Genomic DNA, 20,287 nt, shown 5'->3' on the forward strand with positions numbered 1-20,287 from the left:
ATTAAAAACAAATCTTGTATAATCGGGAACCAGGTGTTGTGTAGTTCCTACTAATCCATAGGATCTGCGAGTTTGTTTGACAACATAAACTAGGGGCTTAGTGACTATACTGATTTCGGACACCCCCACAGGATATTTTGGCCTAGAGACCAGCTAGCTCACAGGGCCACCATAAGCCCCTCTTAACCTTAACAGGGAGCAAATGGTTTCTGGCAACCACTGAACATGACAACCCTGACCCCTCAGGGATCGTGGAAACAGTACAGAATCTTTCGCTCAGTCACTTGTGCTCAGTTATTCTCAGAAGGGTATACAGAGAATACACAGTGGGACGTTTTCAATATACTTATTGAACCAACATTATTCTTGTATAGAATACATGTGCTACAATGATTAATAGACAGAAGCAGATAAAAGTGATTACAAGTATCAAAAGCATGAATAGTGAAAATAGTTCTACTATGGTGCTAAGACAATGTATATATGCAGGCATATAAAACAAGGCAGTAATTGAATGTACTCCTACTATGGGAACTATTTTCTATGTGCACCTAGAGTGTGTGGAGATGTAGAGCCAAAAATCCTCCCAAGGGATAATCCAACCCCATCACCTGGTGGAAGAGAATAAAGGACTCTGACTTGGTCACAAACTGTACACCCCTCACAAGATAACAGACCGCTGCATGGTGAATATCCAGCATCCAAGGACCCTCGGTGTCCGCTAAAATGCCTCCTCCCCTAATCTATTGGGATGCTCATCTTTTATAATGGAAAGCAGCCTTGTGTTTTGTATATAGATTAGTGATGTTTTGGATATGTAGATAATCATGTCGCCCGTGGATGAAGATAGAGATGCCCTTTGTACATAGTGCGAGAAGAGACCTTGTACATGATGTTCAGGGCATTGTGATAATGTGCGCAGATAGATGTGTAAACAAGTTTAGTTTCAGGGAAACTAATACAACATTGTCGCACGCTCAAATATGTGCAAAAAGTTACTGCTGAAAAATAGGACAATGTAAGACATAAGCTGCTTCGCTACATGGGCCTAACACGGGAATATAACACAGGATTATGAATTTCATGATCTCTAACACAAACTGACTGTATGCAAGTACGCATTCACTATTTCTCCAGAACCTTTGTCGACTGTTACCCCTCAGACTGAGGTTTCAGATCAGCAGCATTTACTTGCCAGGGTGGAAATTAATAAATACTTCTGATTTACAGCAAATTCGGCCTTTAGCTGCCAAGTTTTCATTGTGTTTATGTAACAGTCCCTGTACAGTGTATTTAGGTTTGAACTTTCCAAGTCTTGTTTCAGACTTTTTGCTTGACATTGTCAACAAGTCATTATATTCTCATACATTTCAGTATGTCCCCTTTATTTGCACTGTCAATGGTCCTGAAACGGCCATAATCCTGCTCCCGCACCCGTCATTACGTATGCAAGCCTACTATAACCTAGGTAACGCCATACCAAACAATCTAGAAGCATTTTGATTGACGGTATTGTAGTTTACTAATCTGGATATCACATTCAAAACATGGCAGGCATTTTCATCACTGGAGATTAGCCAAAAACACAACCCCCTACTTCTTTATGATAATGAGACAGCCCTAGATTCAGCATCATTCGGTGGTCTCTGATGATTTGTTACACACGCAGCCTCATCAGAGATATATTTAACCGGGGGTGGGGGGTCCCGACTGCAAGCCCATCAATTGAAAAAAAGACTTTTCCTTTTTAGAGGAGTTTTTTAAGAGAGCCTACACCGTTTTGTATTCAGTGATGGGAAAGGACGGGCGCTGCTTTGCTCCAGAAGTTAAATAGCATGGCCTGCTCTGTTTATTCTGCAATGCAAAGGAAAACACATTGTTTTTATTCTTTCATGAAAAATATCACCCTCACTCAAATCAGTGACAAGAAGGTATCCACTTACTCCAGCAAGCGGAATACGTCTAGTTCTGTTCAAGTGATGGAAGGGAAAGTAGATTGTTGCATTTTAATATTTAAATTAAATGCTTATATTTTGTCCTTGTAAGAGAAAAAAATGCACACCTTTTTATTAATCCAACTCCCTCTCGTTTTGAAGTAACTGTTTCAGAATCAGCTGTATTCTGTCGGTTGTTTCCAGGTTTTCTGGGGTGGGGGCAGTAAGAGGGCCTGGGCACTCCATTTTGTTCCCACCAGTAGTGTATATAGTGGTGCACTGTAAGACCATCATTTACCATGGTTTAAAAGTTACGTTATTTCAGTGTTCGTTAAAAAGAGGTTCTAAACCAATTTTCCCCATTTCCCTACATATTTATTGCCTTTGCAGTGGTCGGGCCCGCTCGCTGCACTTATATGTTTGCCACCGGTAGTATATGCACTCTTCTGACAAAATTTGCCAATGCTTCTTTTAGTTGCCAGGCGGCCATAATTGTGCAGGCCTGCTATTTTGAGATCGCACACCTTACCGCTATTAGATTGTGGGTGTGAGTTGCAAACCACTGGTTGGTTGTTCTGCATTTGAGGGGGAACAAAACGGCCATGTTCACATGCGTATATTGCAGTCGGATTTTCTTTTGGAGTCCCCAGTTAATTGCTTTTTTTTACAAACTTAATGACAGAACCATTAATATTGTACATGATCCAGCTTTCTTTCTGTTTGTGGAGAACGGATTATTAAATCTAATCCCTGGGCTGAAAGGATTTTACGAAAGACGTGTGAATTGCTCGTGGTTCACATTTTTGCGTGAAAAGAATATTTTAATTTTTATTGTTGCCGGTGTCTGAAAAGAACTTTACTAATAGTGCTGAAATTTAGAGTAAACTGTTCACCCGGTTTGGTACTTCATAGCACTTCACAATTGCTCCAGACAGACTACCTTTGATAGGCTGATTCACTTTGTATAAGAGGAAGAAGCACTTTGAGATGTGTTGCAGGACATTCTCAAGGGAGGTGGTATTTTCCAATCTGCCAGTAAAGGGACAGAATGAGTCGGGCAAGGAAATGTTGATGCTAGACAACGAGGGAGAGATAAAATATAAGCTAAGGAAAAGACAAATGAACATGATATATGTTGGTGCTGCATATAGCATGATATCAAGAACACATTGGAGAAGATATACGGAGTAAATGCTGTGCTTGTGTCAGCTATTGGTTCTTTTAGCTTGGCAGAGGCACACGTTGGAGTGACTGGTGGGTTTATCACTCCTTTGTATTAGTAGAAGCAATGCGTGATTCACCCGAGGGTCTCAAGGGAAAATCTAAAAGCCCAGCTGTTGTAGGCAGTGAGGAGAGGATTTGGGAAATCCAGAAGTGGTGATGATTTCTAAAGTGTTTAGAACTTCTTTGGAGAAGTTAACGCTTTGCGTAGATTTACTTGTGCCACCCAAACTTGTTACCTTAAGAAAATTTAGGCTTGTCTGAGTAAATATGAAGTGAAGAACAGCCGTAGGCAGTGTTCGGAATGTATCCTTCTTTTAGTGCAGGACAGGCCTCTAATGTTGGTAGTGGCAATGCTTTGGACCTTTGAACACCTTTGGCTGCATTTGACTAGTTCAACCATATCACTTGTTTCATCATCTTTGAGGTTGGTTGGGAGGGGCAAATGCTTAAGTGGCTCCATTCATTTTTAAATTGTCTATAGTACCTATGTCTCTTTTTCCAATAACACATCCTGCGGGGTTCCTCAGTGCTTCTACCAATCACCTAGGGACCTGATGTGCAAAGGCTTGAATCTCAAAGTAATCATATGTTGAATTATCTTCTCACCTTCTACGTATTCTTTCTAAAGGCCATTAGTCTGGGGGACATGCCACTTCTCTTAGCTCTTTACCCATATAACTTAGAACTGGTTGCTAAATTGCCAGAAAATTGTACCTCTCCTTGGTGATGTGTGCTGACAGTGTCCCAAGTGGGATTGTTTCCCAGTTTCTCCAACACCTAGATTGCTTGATGAAGCTATCTCATTGTTTCCATTTCCTGGCCATCATCAGTTTAGCTATTAATAATAATTGATAGGTCATCAGCTTTCAGCTCTTACGCTGCATTACCTCCCCATATGGAGGTCATATATCTAAATGTGCAGTGGCCTTTTTGGGTGGTTTGGGAAACCATTCTGGTTCTTTAATGGCAGCTAATACCGCTTTCCAATATGTTGCAATTATTTGGCAGGCTCACCATAATAGGAGAGATGTGCCTTCTTCGCCACTCCCGATCCATCATCAGATGATCCAGGAAAGCTCTAGTGAACCTTTTTCTCAACTTAGGTACCTGATTTTCAGTGCTAATTCTCTATGCTGAACTGATAGACTAATGTTGTATATATCCTTCAATAGGGGTTCCCACTTCTCTTAGGACAGTTGTTTGTGTAGATCGCTTCCCTATTCAGTCATATATTTCCAGGCCTCCTAAGTGAGGAGGGGCATTGTAATATTTGTAGAGGGCTTAAACCCATCCCTTATTTCTTTAATATGGGTTCAGAGGTGTCTCCCCTCTCTGTGTTCGTCTGGCGGCTACCTCTTTTATTCTTGGTTGTAATGCTCAGTGTCTAATCTTCTGATATTGTAATAATTGTAGTCTCAGATATGCTTCCGATTTTGGAAGCTTCAAATCCCAGCCCTGACGAAAATTCAGAATCGTCAAATATGGGCATAGTGTAGATGGGCCGTTGTGATATGGTACTTGGCAATTATTGTATCTCAGATTTCTAGTCGAGTTCTGGCGATGGGACTGCAATATTCGTTCTGAGGTCTATTTTCCCATAGTAACCACATAAGGTTCCATGGCGCCTAGCCCATATTTGCTCTATCCATATCGATGCATTGTTTATCTGTTTTCGTTCTTGAACATACTCCAACTATATACACTGAACAAAAAAAATTGGGACATTTTGATTATATGTGGTTCCAAGGTCTCTTGTTTGTGTATGTGATCAGTGGGGGATTTTTGATTTTCACTATGTATATGTTAATGTGCTGTATTGTTCTTTATGTTTTCTTGACAGCCGTTGAAAAGAGAAATATGAAATGAGATAGATATACATGTTGTGATAAATGAAAAATAATGTATTTAAAACATGTTAATGGTTGTGTTGTCATGGTTTTTAATATATCATTTTCTTGAAAGATTTGTGTTATTTGAGTCAGCAGAAGATTCCTGCATGTTAGAGGGATCACTTATAGGCCCTTCTAGTATTTAATGAAAAAAATTATTTACAATTCCCCCTGAGAGTTCATTCACCCGACAGAACTGTTTGTAGCTCATAGGTGTGCAGAGGTGGTCACTGTATACAACTCTGCTTAATCACTTACAGAGGCAGGACAAAGCCACCGCGTAGTCCTTTTGTGCCATCTTTGGCTATGCAGGAACGATTGCTAAAAGGTTTCTGAATGCGTTCTGGTGCCTTGGGACATTTGAAATGTGAGGACTCTCCTTTTAGATAGAGTATCATCAGAAAGAGATTTATCAAATGTAAGTAGATAGTTTGTTCAGCATTTGTTGCTGTTCATGAGTAGAACGTAGTTGGGCACTGGTAAAGGTCTGGAAAGTGGTTTGGGGCTCCTATTATAATGTTCTACCCATATTTCACAGGAACCCGTGAACATTTTCATAGTTCATGTGTCCCTGTGAAATAAGTGTTTGTACAACTGCATATTGTGCAGTAAAAGCACCCAAACGTTTAATATATGTATATTATGATTTAAGATGTTTACATAATTTTTAATGTTCCAGAACGTGATCACTTTCAAACGTGTACGTAAATATGTGAAGATAGTGTCTCGTTGAACCCATTGGTGTAACAGTAAGGAACATTCACTGAACAATATGAATAAACATACAAAAAAGTGATGCACAAGAGCTGTAAAAGAGAAGCTTTCTTTTATCACTGTGAAGAATAAATCTTTTATCTTATCTAGTACCCATCTTTAGTGGATTTACATTTCCAAAAGATGTTTTAAATGCTGTATGTTTGCTTCGTTTTAGCTGTTTGAATTCATATTCAGCGGTTCGACATATTTTGAATCAGCCACAAGATTCAAAGCATAAAATATTCTCCCCTTCAATCTAGCTAGCAGGGGCTTGCGCATGCGCAGCACACCCAGCCTTTTAAGTAAGGATGGTGCCCTCTCTGCCACAAACCTTCAGTAACGCTTCGCTGCACAGCGCTGTCTCGGATATCAATAATGTAAGTGTGCACAATCTACTTGTCTGTTGGTGAATTCCCGTGCTGCCATTTGTTTTAAAACAGTCCCAATGCTTTTATTTCCGAATAAGCCTGGGTATTTTCCCATCTTCTAGCTTTTTTCGTTTAGTCAAAAATAGCCATTCGGAGACGCATGTATTCTTCGGTTTGAAAACCCCATCTGGTTCAACTCTTTCCGTCCACTATTTTGTGGTATCTCTGTGGGCTCAGTATGACAAGGCACAGTACATAAGACACTCTGTGAGGGAAATTACGAGCTCATTTGCATACAAATTCCCAGTGTGCTACGGGCTCAAACCGCATTTCATCTCCAATAAAGCAAAGACGCACTTAGAATCTTTTTTTTCATTTGTGGATATTATGTGTCTTCTAATTGTAAGCAGGAGGCTTTTTTCTTCCCTCACGCTATCACCGAGACTAGGGGTGAACCAGAGTGTCTCCAGAGCCCCACTGACATACTAACCCATTAGCTGAGCTCCGAGCAGGTCTTCCCATTAATATTTTACAAGTGACAAAAAGTACACTTTCAGCTAATGAAATAAACATTCCAGGACGAGAGGAGAAAAACCCCCCTTGCACTGTGAAAACTCACAGGTACCAGATAAGAGCGGGTCTGGCTGTGCATTCACTCCTGCGGCAGGCAGCTACTGAGGGCGGCTGGGCAAAACAACCAACATTTAGTGGAGTAAAACACAGGGTCGTTGCTACCATTGTTCGGCAGGTGCAGTAGCACCAGGGTCAGCGGCTCGAGGGGCCCATTGCACTCCGATTGCTGCTCTATTTACTTCCCAGCCAATAATGAGGGGGTCATGTTTATTGCTTGCACTGGGACCCACGTCTCCCTAGTTACGTCAGTGGTGCAACATATTTCATAATTAAGGATCATAGAGCACTGTCACAGCCAATGGCAATATCAGTTGTTAAAGGTCCTGAAAACACAGCTCAGACCTATTACAAGGATGAGTACATTTAACAGTCATTGTAGCATGAGGCAGAAGGGCTTTAATGCTATTGGAATGTTATCAATGTTTTAAATTAGGAAGGGAAGAACAGAAAGATGAACAATTCAAATGTTTCATCCAAGGGTCTTTACCGGCCAATATTGGCCCTGGGCCACTGCACTTCTCTTAAATGGAACGCCTAACATTGCAAACTTTTAACTACATTTCTGGACTTTCTTGTGATGTTTCCTTAAGCGAGCTAACAGTGAGGGCAGTTATAATGATGAGCATGTATTTATATTTATGGAATGTGAAGAGCTGATGTTATTTTAATAGTAGGTGAGGTGTTATATATGCATATTGAGATCTATTATTAATTCTAGCGTCACTGGGCTAACTTTGATCATGTCCTCCTTAAAGAAGCTGAGAAACCTGGGCTTTTGCCATTAAGTCAACCCTTCACAGTTGGTTGCAGGTTGCCTGCTCTATCGTCCTTCTGGTCCCGGAACGTAATTTCTCTCCATGCTAGGGGAAGTATTTGCTTCTTCCCTAGTTCATTACGCCAACTTTATTGCCCTAGGAAATTTTAATGTTAATTTTGATGACTCATCCAATCCCGAAGTTATCATCTTGTCATGCTCCCTTAGAAAGCTAGTGCTCCCCTAAGGGTAACTGCTGCCACCTTTTTGTATGGCCACACTCTGGACGAGATCTGCTCAAATGCCCCTGGGCTATCTGTCCAATACCCTATTTTTCAACCCTGGTCCGATCACAGCTTAACTTTATTCAAACTGGGTGACACCAGACATAATTTACATAAGCATCAGAATGATATGAACCCTAAGATCTGCAATTGGGTAGCAATGTAATCTAACCCTAACTTAATCTCTGTTCTTTTCAGTTCTACCCCTTCTTCGACTGGAAAACATGGTTGAGGACCTTGCTCATTCAACTATTAGACCTTAACTCTGCCTTGAAATTGGCTCCAGTCACTCATTCCAAGAAATGTAGCTCAAAAGTGTTGGACCCTTGGTTTTCTCCAGCACTAGCAGAGCCAAAGAACCACTGCAAATCACTAAAGCGAAGATGGCGTCTACCTCTAAACAAAATGATCTTAATCAATTTAGTGCTGCCCAAAAAATGTATCCCAAATCAATCAAGAAACCAAAAAACTTCTACTACAATTCCAAAATTGAAGAGGCCAGGTTTGATTCGAAAGCCATTGTTAATGTTGTAAAAACATTTCTTCAATCGAAATCACTTACCAGGGATATTTCTCCCTCCCAGGCTCTTTGTGCCCAAATTTTAGCTTTTTTTGAAGACAAGACATCCATCATCCAACAGGGCTTCAATCCTATGTTAATTAGTGACCAATCGCTAGATCAAACCCCAGTTGTTGGTAATACCACCCGAAAGGTTTGGCCTAGTCAAATTTCAGGAGATTTCTTTAGCACACTCTCGCCAAGCCATCTTGACATGTAAATCCGGATATCTTCTCGATCCGTGCCCTCCATCTATATTACATGCTGCCATTAATGTGCTAAAAAAAAAAAAAAATTAATGTGCTAAATCTCATCCTAAACACTTCATTAGTAGGAGCAGTAGTTCTGTATAAGTGGAAACTGGCAATTGTTAAGCATCTACAAAAGAATCATTTGGCTGACCCAACTATTCTGTCTAATCTAGGGCCCATCTCTCTTCTTCCAGTGCTAAGCAAAATTTTGGAAAAAATAGTCAATCAACAACTTATGCCCTATCTTAAGAATTCTGATTTACCCCACGCATGACAGTTGAGTTTTAGGCCCAAACATTCAACTAAGTCTGCACTCCCTGAAGTCTCGGAAACTAACAAAATGACCCTGGAGTCAGGAAATGAGACTGTGCTGATACTTTTAAAGTTATTCACTGCATTTGTCACCGTCTTGCATGCTATCCTATTGCAGCGGATTCAGAAAATCGGAATTTCTCACAGTTCCTTAGTCTGGTTAAAATCTTTCTTAACCAACAGAAGGCAAACAGTAGCTCTTGGCAATTGTAATCAGAAAAACAAGTCATGATGGGTGTGGGTGTGCCTCAGGACTCCTCCTTGAGCTCCCCTTATTTCTAATTGCCTCATACGAGATTGCTACTACATCATATACTGATGACATCCAACCAATTTTGTCCTTAAATAAAAACTCTTCTAAATCAGAAACGTAACTTTCAGATTTGCCTGGTGGACCCGACAATACGCAGATACTCTTCTTTGGCAAATCCAACTATTTCTCCCCTACTAAATGATGGCCAAACTCTGCCTCTCTCGCCGCCCCCCAGCAACTGTAATGCCTGCAAAGGGCCCTTAGGGTCAAATTTGTTACTTGTCTATCTCTTCTTCCTCAAGCTTTAGCAGTGTGTTTTAACTTCATAAAATCTCTGAAAAAAATATTTTACTTTCTTCCCTTGGCTACTAGGAAAACTGTAGCCATTGCGGTCATTTCCTCAAGATTGGACTATTGTAATTATGCGGGCTGCACAAAACATCTTATTCATAAACTACAGATGGTACAGAATCAAGCTGCCAGACTGGTCTTACAACTTCCCAGGTGGAGTTCCTCATCAGCCACACTTAATATGCTGCACTGGCTTCCAGTTCCTAAAAGTATTCTTTTTAAAGTACTTCTTCTTGTTTATAGCACTTTCAAACATTCTGGACCTTAATGACCGGTTCTGCCACTACCTGCCCCCAACGAAACCTAAGATCATCCTCTGAAATCTTGGGGTGGAAAGTCATTGACAGTTCTAGGTTTCAAAGCATGGAACCTGCTTTCTAGCAGTACGGGTGGGCGTAGTTTGCGAGCTACGCGTAGCACTATGCGAACTGCGTAGTAGCATGTTCGCACTGTGCAAGATGTCGTTTTCAATGATTGCACAGTGCGGACAAGCATCCGGCACTGTGCAATAATTGAAAACGGCATCTTGCACAGTTCGAGCTGTACTTTTCTGCCGCTCGAGTAGATTTTTACTCAAGCTCCAGCTTTCTCAACGCGAACGGTCGAGAGCATGCGCGACCACTCGCAATGAGAAACCTGACCTCCCCGCGTTGAGAATCTCGCGGGGAGGTTTATTTTCCATGCTCGCGATCGGCAACTTGATGTTGCTGATTGCGAACAAGGAAAAAGTCTCGCGAGGATGTCATTTTGCTTGCTCGCGGTCGTCAAGTTGACGTTGAGGACCGCGAGCAAGCAAAAAATGACCACTACGCTACGCATGTTTGCACTGTGCTACGTGCAGCTCGCATAGCGCGAAGTTGCGCAAACTACGCTAGCGTAGTGCTTTGCCCAGGGTTACCTAGCAGTATGTGCTCCACTGGATCTGAAGCAACGTAAAAAAAAGAACTAAAAGCTTGGCTCTTCCAAACTGCAGATTGTTTTTGCAGTTTGTTAATTTAAATTCCACTAGTCTGTCATTAGGAGCCGTAGTACTTGAGCACAGCTCTGTTGAGTGACAGTTGCGCTCTATAAATACGTATTCATACTAACTATGCTATCGAGAATAACAAGGATGCAACCATATACGTAGTATTTCCTAAGGGAAACCCCCAAATAGTCACGTCTGGAGGTGCTACTGTTCCTGCGCGGTGGGTACATAACCTAGCAGTTCAGGCTGTGCTTTCTCTTTGTAGATAGCAAAGCCTGCTTTGCACGTGGGTGAATTCTGTCTGTAAAGGTACAATTAAGCTAAAAAAAATGATAGGATAGAATTCTGCCTGAGTTATATGCAGTGTTTCAAGATGATGCAAGCCTTGTGCTGTTGTTTACCATGCCACCGCTTGCATCTTTTTGCCGACTCCCCATCCATACCCTGCAGACAGGTAGAATCATATGTTTTGATATTCCAGGGAAGAGATTATTTTCAGGTGTCAAATGTGCCAGGACTACAGTGCGTCTTGGGCTATTTGGAAAATGTTGTGGGGGTGAGCCAAATCCTTTCTCTCTGCACCCTGTGTAATTTCGACATGCCCTAAAACTCTTCTGGAAATGTGTGTGTTTTTTTTTGCATGTCTTGTCCTTGGCCACTATCATTTTATAAATGCAAGCAAGTTATTTTTGATTCACAAACATTTTACTCTCTCGTGCATATAGAACACGTATTAGTAACGCACGTACAATACAATTGAAGCATTATAAGTTCTGCACATGGGTTGGCAATTCATTCAAATTTTCTCTACGTAGTTGAATTTGTGATGTTCTGCATTGTGATGCGATATTTCTTGGTGTGTTTCTAAGATTGACATAGCTATAATCCATAATAACCATGTTATACTTTGCAGAGTTTCTACACTTCTCCCAATAAAAACACTATCCCCTTCTGTTGCTCAGCCTGGCGCCTGCGACACTAAAGGCTTCAAAACACAATGTGAAGACGTCAGCATTTCCTGTCAAACAAATTACCTATTTAGGTGATGAGTTAGCTGCGATATTTCAGCCCAGGCTTGATCGCCACCTATGGAAACCTATCAAACTCAGTTATTTGTTAGGCCTCAGCCTGCGAATGTCTGCGCACATGCGCAGTCGAGCTGGCGGGATTTAATGACATAGAGTATTTTCCACTAGCGAGGTTAAGCCCCGCCCCTCTTTTCCATTGGCTGGCGTCACCGTTTATTCTAAACGGTGGCCAGCCTTTGGAGAATAGGTCCTAGTGACCTTCTTCTTTCTTTCTAAGCCCCGTCCTTTTCAGACTGGCTTACTAGACTTACTGGTGGCGTAAAAGGTTTCTTATCTTCTTAATGGGTCCAACAGATGGCCCCATAAAGAAAATAAGGAACCTTTTACGTCAGCAGGAAGTCAGTCTGAAAGGGACAGGGCTGTTTCATGGCGAGCACTTGTTTTGTGCACTGGTGGTGGCTACCCTCTGCAAAATGGAGGGTACTGGAATGGACGATGTATTTTTTGCAATCTATCCTTTGGGGTAAAGTACTTTATATTTACCAGCGTCAAAATCTTAATTTCTATTATACTTTAAAATCATATTTAATGATCTACAGCGTAGCTCATACTTACCATATTATCCAAATATCTGCACGCCATTTCGACATGAAGGGAAAAACACTACAAACAAAACTTAAGTCCCCCCAAACCCCTTATGAAGTGTGCGGTGGGGTTTCACAAAATGATCGCGCTTGGTTCATGTGCCCATGTCCGTGGCTTCGACATAGTTTTTTTACTTCTTAGGGTTGCAGTTAAAAAGAAAAACACCACCACACATTGCCTGCCTGTCATGTTCGGACGTGCTAGGTTGAAATTTGCTTCGTCAAATGACAGATTTGAATTTTAAATGCCGTTCAGTCATGAACGCCTATTACTAAACCCATTGTCTAAATTATTGATGAAGTGCAGAGCTGTCTTTTCTAGATTGACGAGGGCAGGCGGTTGAGTGCGGGACAGAGGCCTGTTGGCGTCTCAAAAATAGACTTTTTTTTTGTTACTCCCCGCGTAGCGTTTTAGGGTAAATAGAACCGCGTACCCACGTCCGCATTTTCTTTTAAGCTTTCACTCCACTTGTCGCGTACTAAAATTTTAACTTGTATTTAAATTAGGGTTGTGTGTATAGTACCCGTCGCACGCCCGTATCTTAGCCACAATATCTGAATTATAAATGCAGCATATCCATGTTTTCGTTGTCGATGAACGTCATTATGAACAGTAACTAACACATGCGAACAAAAATTACGAGGTAACAGAGTTTTTGATCTTTTTTGTATTGCCCAAGAAGTGAATTTTCACACGTGTGCCATACATAAATAATCAATCCATTTTTTATAATGCAAGAAAATCATGATCATTTATAGCTGTTTTTGATTGAAATTGTCAGCTGCTATTTGCGGTATATTAGCGTTTGGTTCCTAAATGGGCCATTGTGACTGCTCCCAAAGGTACTTATTTGGCTGCTTCTACTGGTGCCCTAGGTTAACTTTTGGCACTGCAGTGTTATGGGCCCGACTCCGTATTAGCTGGTAAATGTATAGACAAGCAATCTTCATTTATTGCGACAGCCGGTAGATGCAGAAGGCACCTGGGCTAGAATAGCACACCCTTGCAAGCTGGGGGGGCACCGGACCGGAAATGGCGGCGCCCGGGGAGCTTTGAGACGGGCCGCCATCGCTGGGTCAGTGTGCCCTCTTTGCTTTGAGAAAGCTTGCCTGCCATCAGGGATCGTATTGGGGAGGACTGAGCTTTGCCCCCATTGCACCTGCAGGAGGTGCCGCTCCAGGCCCCGTGCGGCATTGAAGGGAACGAGGTAGCAGAGAACTCTGATGACTGCGGCGGCTGCAGTGAAGGCGGGCCCCTGTGTACCGGGCGCCGGAGATGGTGAGTGCGGCGCGGCCTAGCACAGGTCCATGGTGGCAGAGGCGGGTGCAGGCCGGGTGTGGGTGACATCCTGTGAGCCGCAGAAAGGTGCTCGGGGGCGTGGGTGGCCCGGGAATGCACTGCGTGCGGCAGCAGCTATATACGCATTGAAGACAGACACGCTTTACGCAGATGTATGTCGTTACTACGCATGCTTTTACAACGCATGCCTTAACCACACAGGTTTTACAACGCAAGTCGTTACAACGACTTGCGTTGGGGGGCGCTGGATAGTGAATAGTTTAATTTACTATTCCAACTCCAGTCCCCGTGGATAGTATGGAAGGTTTTGGATAGTAAATTATACTATTCCCTATCCTACAGCGCCCCCCAGCGCAAGTTCTTGTAACGACTTGCGTTGTAAAAGTTGTGTGGTAAAGGTACTCCGTGGTAAAAGTTGCGTTGTAAACGTTGTTCCCCCTTTACGCCCTCAGTTTGAACCCCTTACTCCCTCCACACACTCGCCTTTGCTGGCTCTTGGAATTATGCTCTGGGGCTCTGTGTATGTGTGTGTGGCTCTGTGTGTGTGTGGCTCTGTGTGTGTGTGGCTGTGTGTGTGCCTCTGTGTGTGGGTGTGGGTCTGTGTGTGTGTGTGTGGCTCTGTGTGTGTGGCTCTGTGTGTGGCTCTGTGTGTGTGTGTGGTTCTGTGTGTGGCTGTGTGTGGCTCTGTATGTGTCTGTGTGGCTCTGTGTGTGTGGCTCTGTGTGTGTGTGTGTGTGGGGCTCTTAAGGACAGACTTAATTGTGGACTTGGAGAAAAGAGCATTTTAAGCCTTGCTCTGACCTCTCACCCTGGGTGCTCAAGCCAGGCTCAAGCAGGGAGCCAGGAATGTCAAGAGGTAGAAGAGGCTCTAGGTGAGTCTTCAAACAGTACAGTTTACGCATCTATACCTGTGTGTTCTGCCATTTCGCTTCATGCGTAGGCATGAAGGTAGAGTGTGCGCACATTGGCTCCTCACAGTAGTTGTGAGGTGAACTGGCACTAATTGAAGGTGTGGCTTGGAGTCAGACACTGAATCAGTCCAATCATGAAAGTCTAAAAGAAATGCATGCACAATACACACAATACTCTGAGTATGACAGAAAAATACGAAAACTGTTTACCAATATTTTAGGCTTTAAGCTGTGCATTGGAGGCTGCTGTTGACAAAAGTGTTCTGACAAATTTAAGAGGTCTGGGGGTGAATGTTTTGCCAATGTGCAACATTGCATCCATCACCTTGTGTGTTTTGATTTTAAATTTAAGAGGTCAACATAGTGGGTCTCTCCTTTCAGTCGCATCAAATTAAAAACAGATAAAAAGGCAAAATCTATATCAGTGTTTCAATCTGTAATGGTTAAAATGTGTACCCTGTGAGAGATCCAGAGAACAAAAATCAAAAAGATGCAGCTAGATACAGAATAGCCTCCGATAAGCTAAATAAAAAAATGTAAATAATGTTCCAAATAGCAATCATTAAACTAGTTTCTAAAAGTAAAACCAGCATGCATCGAAATGAATCTTCCAACTCACTGATCACGAAACTAAACAAGCATTTACAATGCAATGGTCTCGGCATTATTAAAGGTAGAGCTATTGGCATTGCTCATGACTTTTTTTCTTATTTATTTTTAAACATAAATAAATGGTATTATCATTTACAATGGCAATAGGTGAGCATTAGAGCAGTGGTTCCGAAACTTTTTCGACCCGTGGCTCTTTTTATCTATTGGCAGTTGCCCGCGGCTCCCCATTATGTCATTTTATTTTACGGGTGGCGGAAATGTAAGCCCGGCCACTGGAGTAGTTCAATTTTTCTCCTCTTTTGTCCGATGGTTGGTCACTTGCTTACCAGACATCAAATGGTTGTTCAAACAAGCATTTACAATGCAATAGGTCTCGCATTTTTAGGGTTAGAGCTATTGGCGTTGTAAATGTAACTATTTTTTACCTATGTGTTTAGTACTAGTGGATGGATGTGCTGGCAATTGTGTGCTTTACAATTAATCTAAAAGGAAGCGTGTTGATTGTGAGCTCTGGTGTATGGTGTATGGGGCTTACAGGGACACTTATTTTCCCAAAGGTACTTACATTGTAAGCACAATGTGAAGTATGGTTAGCTAAAAGAAAACAGATGCTGAGTTTACTCACATATCTATACTGTACTATTGTTGCTACCTTCATCCTTCCTCGAAATGACATTTAATTATCTTGTCCTTTGTACAACCTGATGTGCCCCTGAGCCTTCCTGCTGCCTATTAATGACTGTAGTGCACGGTTCTGGGACTACCACAAAGGTGTGTCACAACACATAATACTCACAATTACTAAATTATCAAAAGAGATACAAATTCACCGGAATGTCAAGTTTAGTTTTCTAACTAGGCCACAGAGCCTGCCAACTTCTAACACCTGTAATCAACACAAAAACAAGTCATAATTTCTGCAATATGAGGCAATCCACAATTCATGAGACTTGAGAACACATTAACTGCCAAACTAAGCAGCCATGCATTTCTATGTCCCCCTTTGTTTTCCAGGCACCTGCTGCCCCCACCTTTTTTTCCTGCTCCCTGTGTAATTTTAAATTCTTTTTCTCTGCAGTTTGGCTGAAGAAATACATGTGTATATAGCACTTAGTCAAAGCCCATTTACTCTGTCAAAAAAATCTGAAACCATGGCACTGCACAATTTTGATGACATATTCAGCTGCATCCCCTGCTGTTTGAAATAACATTTGTGAATTGATTTTATACCTGCCGAAAGCCCTACTAGAGCCTTAACATTATTGCACACTTGCATGTATTTCAAATGCACTGCCATCTTGTTATCCTGTGTTGCAAACTGCACATTTAGCGTTACTGTACTGTAAGAGTTGTAACAACAGGGTCAGGAGCATAAGGAGCAGTTAAAGAAATATATTGAGGTGGGCTAAATGGGTGTATGGATAGGCAGGACCTGGGCATTCTCAGTAAGTAAACTCACTTTCTCCACCACTGCCTTCAGTGTGGATGGCGTCATCTTCCTTGGGCCAGCTTCTCTCTTCCGAGTTTGTGGACGTGCCTAGGCTAATCGTGGCGTCATAGCAAAGTCATCAAAGGTTGTTTTGGCACAAGGTGGCGGCACCCTCGCTAAGTTAAGAGTGATTAAAGAAATATATATATACTTGCAGTAATGGTTTCGCACCTTTTTATTTAATTTTATATCATGTGAACTGGGAGGAGTGCGTGCCTAAATAACCCTCCCCTGAGCATGGATTTGGCCCAGAGGCATCGGACCTCATAACAAAAGTGAGGTTGCACTGCCCTCTTATGGCTCACGGCAACCACTGCAGGCCTGATCACACGGAGCAGTGTTGAATTCCTGGTCCCAAACTGTGTGCTCATCTGTTCGTGGAGCCCCTGGCAAGTTTTCACGGCGCACCAGGGAGCCGCGGCGCACAGTTTGGGAACTGCTGGCATTAGAGAGTAGTAGAGAGTATTCGCGGACACAGAGCCACACACGCACGCAGAGCACCACACACACACACGCAGAGCCCTACACGCAGAGCCCCAAACGCAGAGCCCCACACGCAGAGCCCCACACGCAGAGCCCCACACGCAGAGCCCCACACGCAGAGCCCCACACACAGAGCCCCACACACAGAGCCCCACATACACACAGAAACACAGAGCCCCCCACACACACACAGAGCCCCACACACACACAGAGCCCTGCACACACACAGAGCCCCACACACACACAGAGCCCCACACATACACAGAGCCCCACACATACACAGAGCCCCACACATACACAGAGCCCCACACATACACAGAGCCCCACACACACACAGAGCCCCACACATACACAGAGTTGTCGCGACTAGGACAACGCAGGCGCCTGTCACAAATCAGAACCAGATAACAGAAAGCAAATGCCATTGGTTGGTTAGAAGCACAAGTTCAAAGTCAAATTCAAAGGTCGGAGCCTAAAGGGTAAAAACATAGGTAAACGGTCAGGACAAATGAACATAAACTTATACCATAGATAAAATAGAACGTGGGAGGCCCAGACCGAAAGAATCAAAATCCCAAAATGTTCCCAAACAAAGGTGACTGCTGAAACATTGGTAAAGGCAGCGAGTGTGGTGGGAGAGACATGGGAGGGGCTAGTCTGGGAGCCCGGGAGGGGCTGGCATAGCGCTGATGCTGGCGCTCTGGAAAACCGAGGCTGGGCGGGAGCCCAGATGTGCGAGGGAGGGTCTGAGACCTGTGCCTGGGGTCGTGGTGAGGAGAAGGGAGGGGGCAGGGGCCGAGCCGGGGGCCAGGATGCGGGAGGGTCACTCAGTGAGAGGAAGAAGAGACCACGATAGAGAGGGCGGAGGGCCACGGGTAATGACCAGGTACCCGGCCAAGACACCTGCTGCGAAGAGAGCCACCCATCAGGAAAGTGCGGCAAAGCGGGTTAGGTGCAAGGTGAATTGGGGTGAGGGGGGCAGAGGACATTATATTACATTTATGAGAACATTACTTGTGCAGCTGTGGCACTGGGGCCCAGGGGGGTTGAGAGGGGCCCACTTTACTCCTGCTGGGGGAGGCGGGCCCATTTCACATCCTTGCACCCTTGCTGGATGGGTAGGGGGCGGTTAGTGGGTGAGCCCGGGTCAGAAATACATCTATACTGCGAGGGAGACGGGCCGACGGGGAGAGGCAAGGAAAGCAGCAACTTGTTGGGTTAAAGGGATGGGCCGTTTCAAAGAGAGGGCAAGGCCGAAAGAAGGGAGACGGTGCTGGTGACGGGAAAAAGGGGGAGCCGGGCTAGCGAGACAGGAGTATAGAAAGGCGAGCAGAGACTAGTGAGAGGGGGCGCTGATATAGTGGAATGAGGGCAGGGATAGTAAGGGAGAAAAGATAAGCAAATCATAGTGAGGGGAATGGAGGCGAATGGAGGAGAATGAATATGAGAGAGAAGGGACGAGTGCGCAGAGGGAGGGCAGGCTGCCGAAAGCAAAGCGCGACCCAGTGAGAGGAGCAGGAGACAGATGGGTGGAAAAAGAGAGAGCTGGGACTAGGGAGAGGGGACCAGCGGAGGAGAAAGAGAGGAGGGACAAACGAGGGACGGAGATAATTGACTGGTGTGAAAGAGAGCAGTTTGCAGGCACTGGTGAGAGCGAGGGACAGGCGGACAGATATTAACGAGGGAGAGAGGACAGATGGACGAAACGGAGAGGAGGGTCGAATTTGGGGGTAGGGCGACGAGAGCAGACTGGCGAATGGAGAAGTACAACTAGAGTTGATAGAGAGGCCCAATGATGAAAAAGCGGAGCCCGGACTAGTGGGGAGAGGCGGGTGAAAAGGTGAGAAGAGAACCAGTGAGTGGAGCGGAGACTGCCTGCTGAAAGAAGCGCAGGAGGCAGTGTGGGAGCGGGGACAGAGGAATGAAATGGAGAGTGGATAGCAACGAGGTAAAGGCAGGACAGACGGATGCGAGGGAAAGCAGGGGGCCGGGGGGTTCGAATGGTGAATGGATACAAAATACTAGCGTGGGGAGAGTGGCAGACAGGGGAATGGTTCACGGGAGCTAGTGCGCAGGAGAGGGCACGGTGAAGAAGAGGAGCGCGGGGAGAGTAGATATGCGGATGAAAGGAGGAGCGAGCAGGGAGCACTCAATCTAAAGCAGACTGACTAGCACTAACCAGCGAGGGGTTGGGGACAGACTAGTTAAGAGAGCAGGGGCTAGTGAGGGAGAGGCAACAGGCGGGAGGCAGAGCGGGGATGTGTGAGCGGAGAGTGGCCGACTGGTGCAAGAAGACGACGAACTAGTAGGGCAGATGAGTGAAAGAGAGACCACGGACTTATAAGAGAGAGTGGTAGAGGGAAGACGGATAAACGGAGAGCAGAGACGAATGAGCAAGAGATAGATTTTGGACTGATAAAAAGGACAGCAGGAAGAAATATGGGAGTGAGAATACGGGTAAAATGGGGAGCAGCTACCAATGAGGGAGAGGGGAAGGGCGAAGAGGAACGGACAGGTGTAAAGGACAGCAGGGGCTGGTGAGGAAAGACTGAGGACCGGAAGAGGGCGAACACATGAGAAAAGAAAGGTGAAAGGTGTCTGGGAGTAGAAATGGTGGTCTTCCCTGCCGTGCCTGCTTCTGTGCCGAGGTGTTCCTGCATACCTGAGAAGGGCCGAGCCCCATGCGGACACTCTGCGACCGGACCTCGGCCAGCTTTGCTAGGTGGCAGCGCTGTCCGCCCTCCCCATGGCCGGCGTGCTGAGGACAGGAAGAGGGCGAACACATGAGAAAAGAAAGGTGAAAGGTGTCTGGGAGTAGAAATGGTGGTCTTCCCTGCCGTGCCTGCTTCTGTGCCGAGGTGTTCCTGCATCCCTGTAAAGGGGCGAGCCCCATGCAGACACTCTGCGACCGGACTTCGGCCAGCTTTGCTCGGTGGCAGCGCTGTCTGCCCTCCCCATGGCCGTCGTGCGGGTGTTGCTGCTGATAGCTGTGCTGCTGGGGGCTGCTGCCGGGCTCTGGCTCATCTGCTGGTAATCGATGCTGCAGTCCATCACATGCTGAAATGGCGGCACTGCAGTGCTAGTGCTTCTCGCCGTGCATGCTCTCGGGAGGGAGGGCACACTCAAGCCGCAGAGGTAAGGGCAGAAGGGTGATCCAGGGGTGCGGAAATATGACCCGAACTGCACCGGAGCCTGAACTGACTGGGGAGGGAAAGAAAGCAGAGATATGGACTCCTCAACAGGGGAACCAAAATGGCGGCCGCACAGCTCCGAACATTTTCGGAT

At 44.6% G+C, this 20,287-nt stretch overlaps 1 protein-coding gene across 1 annotated transcript in view; it reads left to right on the forward strand.

The window, feature by feature from the left end:
• Positions 1 to 20,287, forward strand: part of LOC147707147 (NBAS subunit of NRZ tethering complex-like) — a 782,701-nt gene that overhangs the window by 385,119 nt on the left and 377,295 nt on the right. The window lies entirely within an intron of this gene.

The sequence above is a fragment of the Lissotriton vulgaris genome, chromosome 6 (assembly GCF_964263255.1).
Source record: "Lissotriton vulgaris chromosome 6, aLisVul1.2, whole genome shotgun sequence".
NCBI classification, from domain to species: Eukaryota; Metazoa; Chordata; class Amphibia; order Caudata; family Salamandridae; genus Lissotriton; species Lissotriton vulgaris.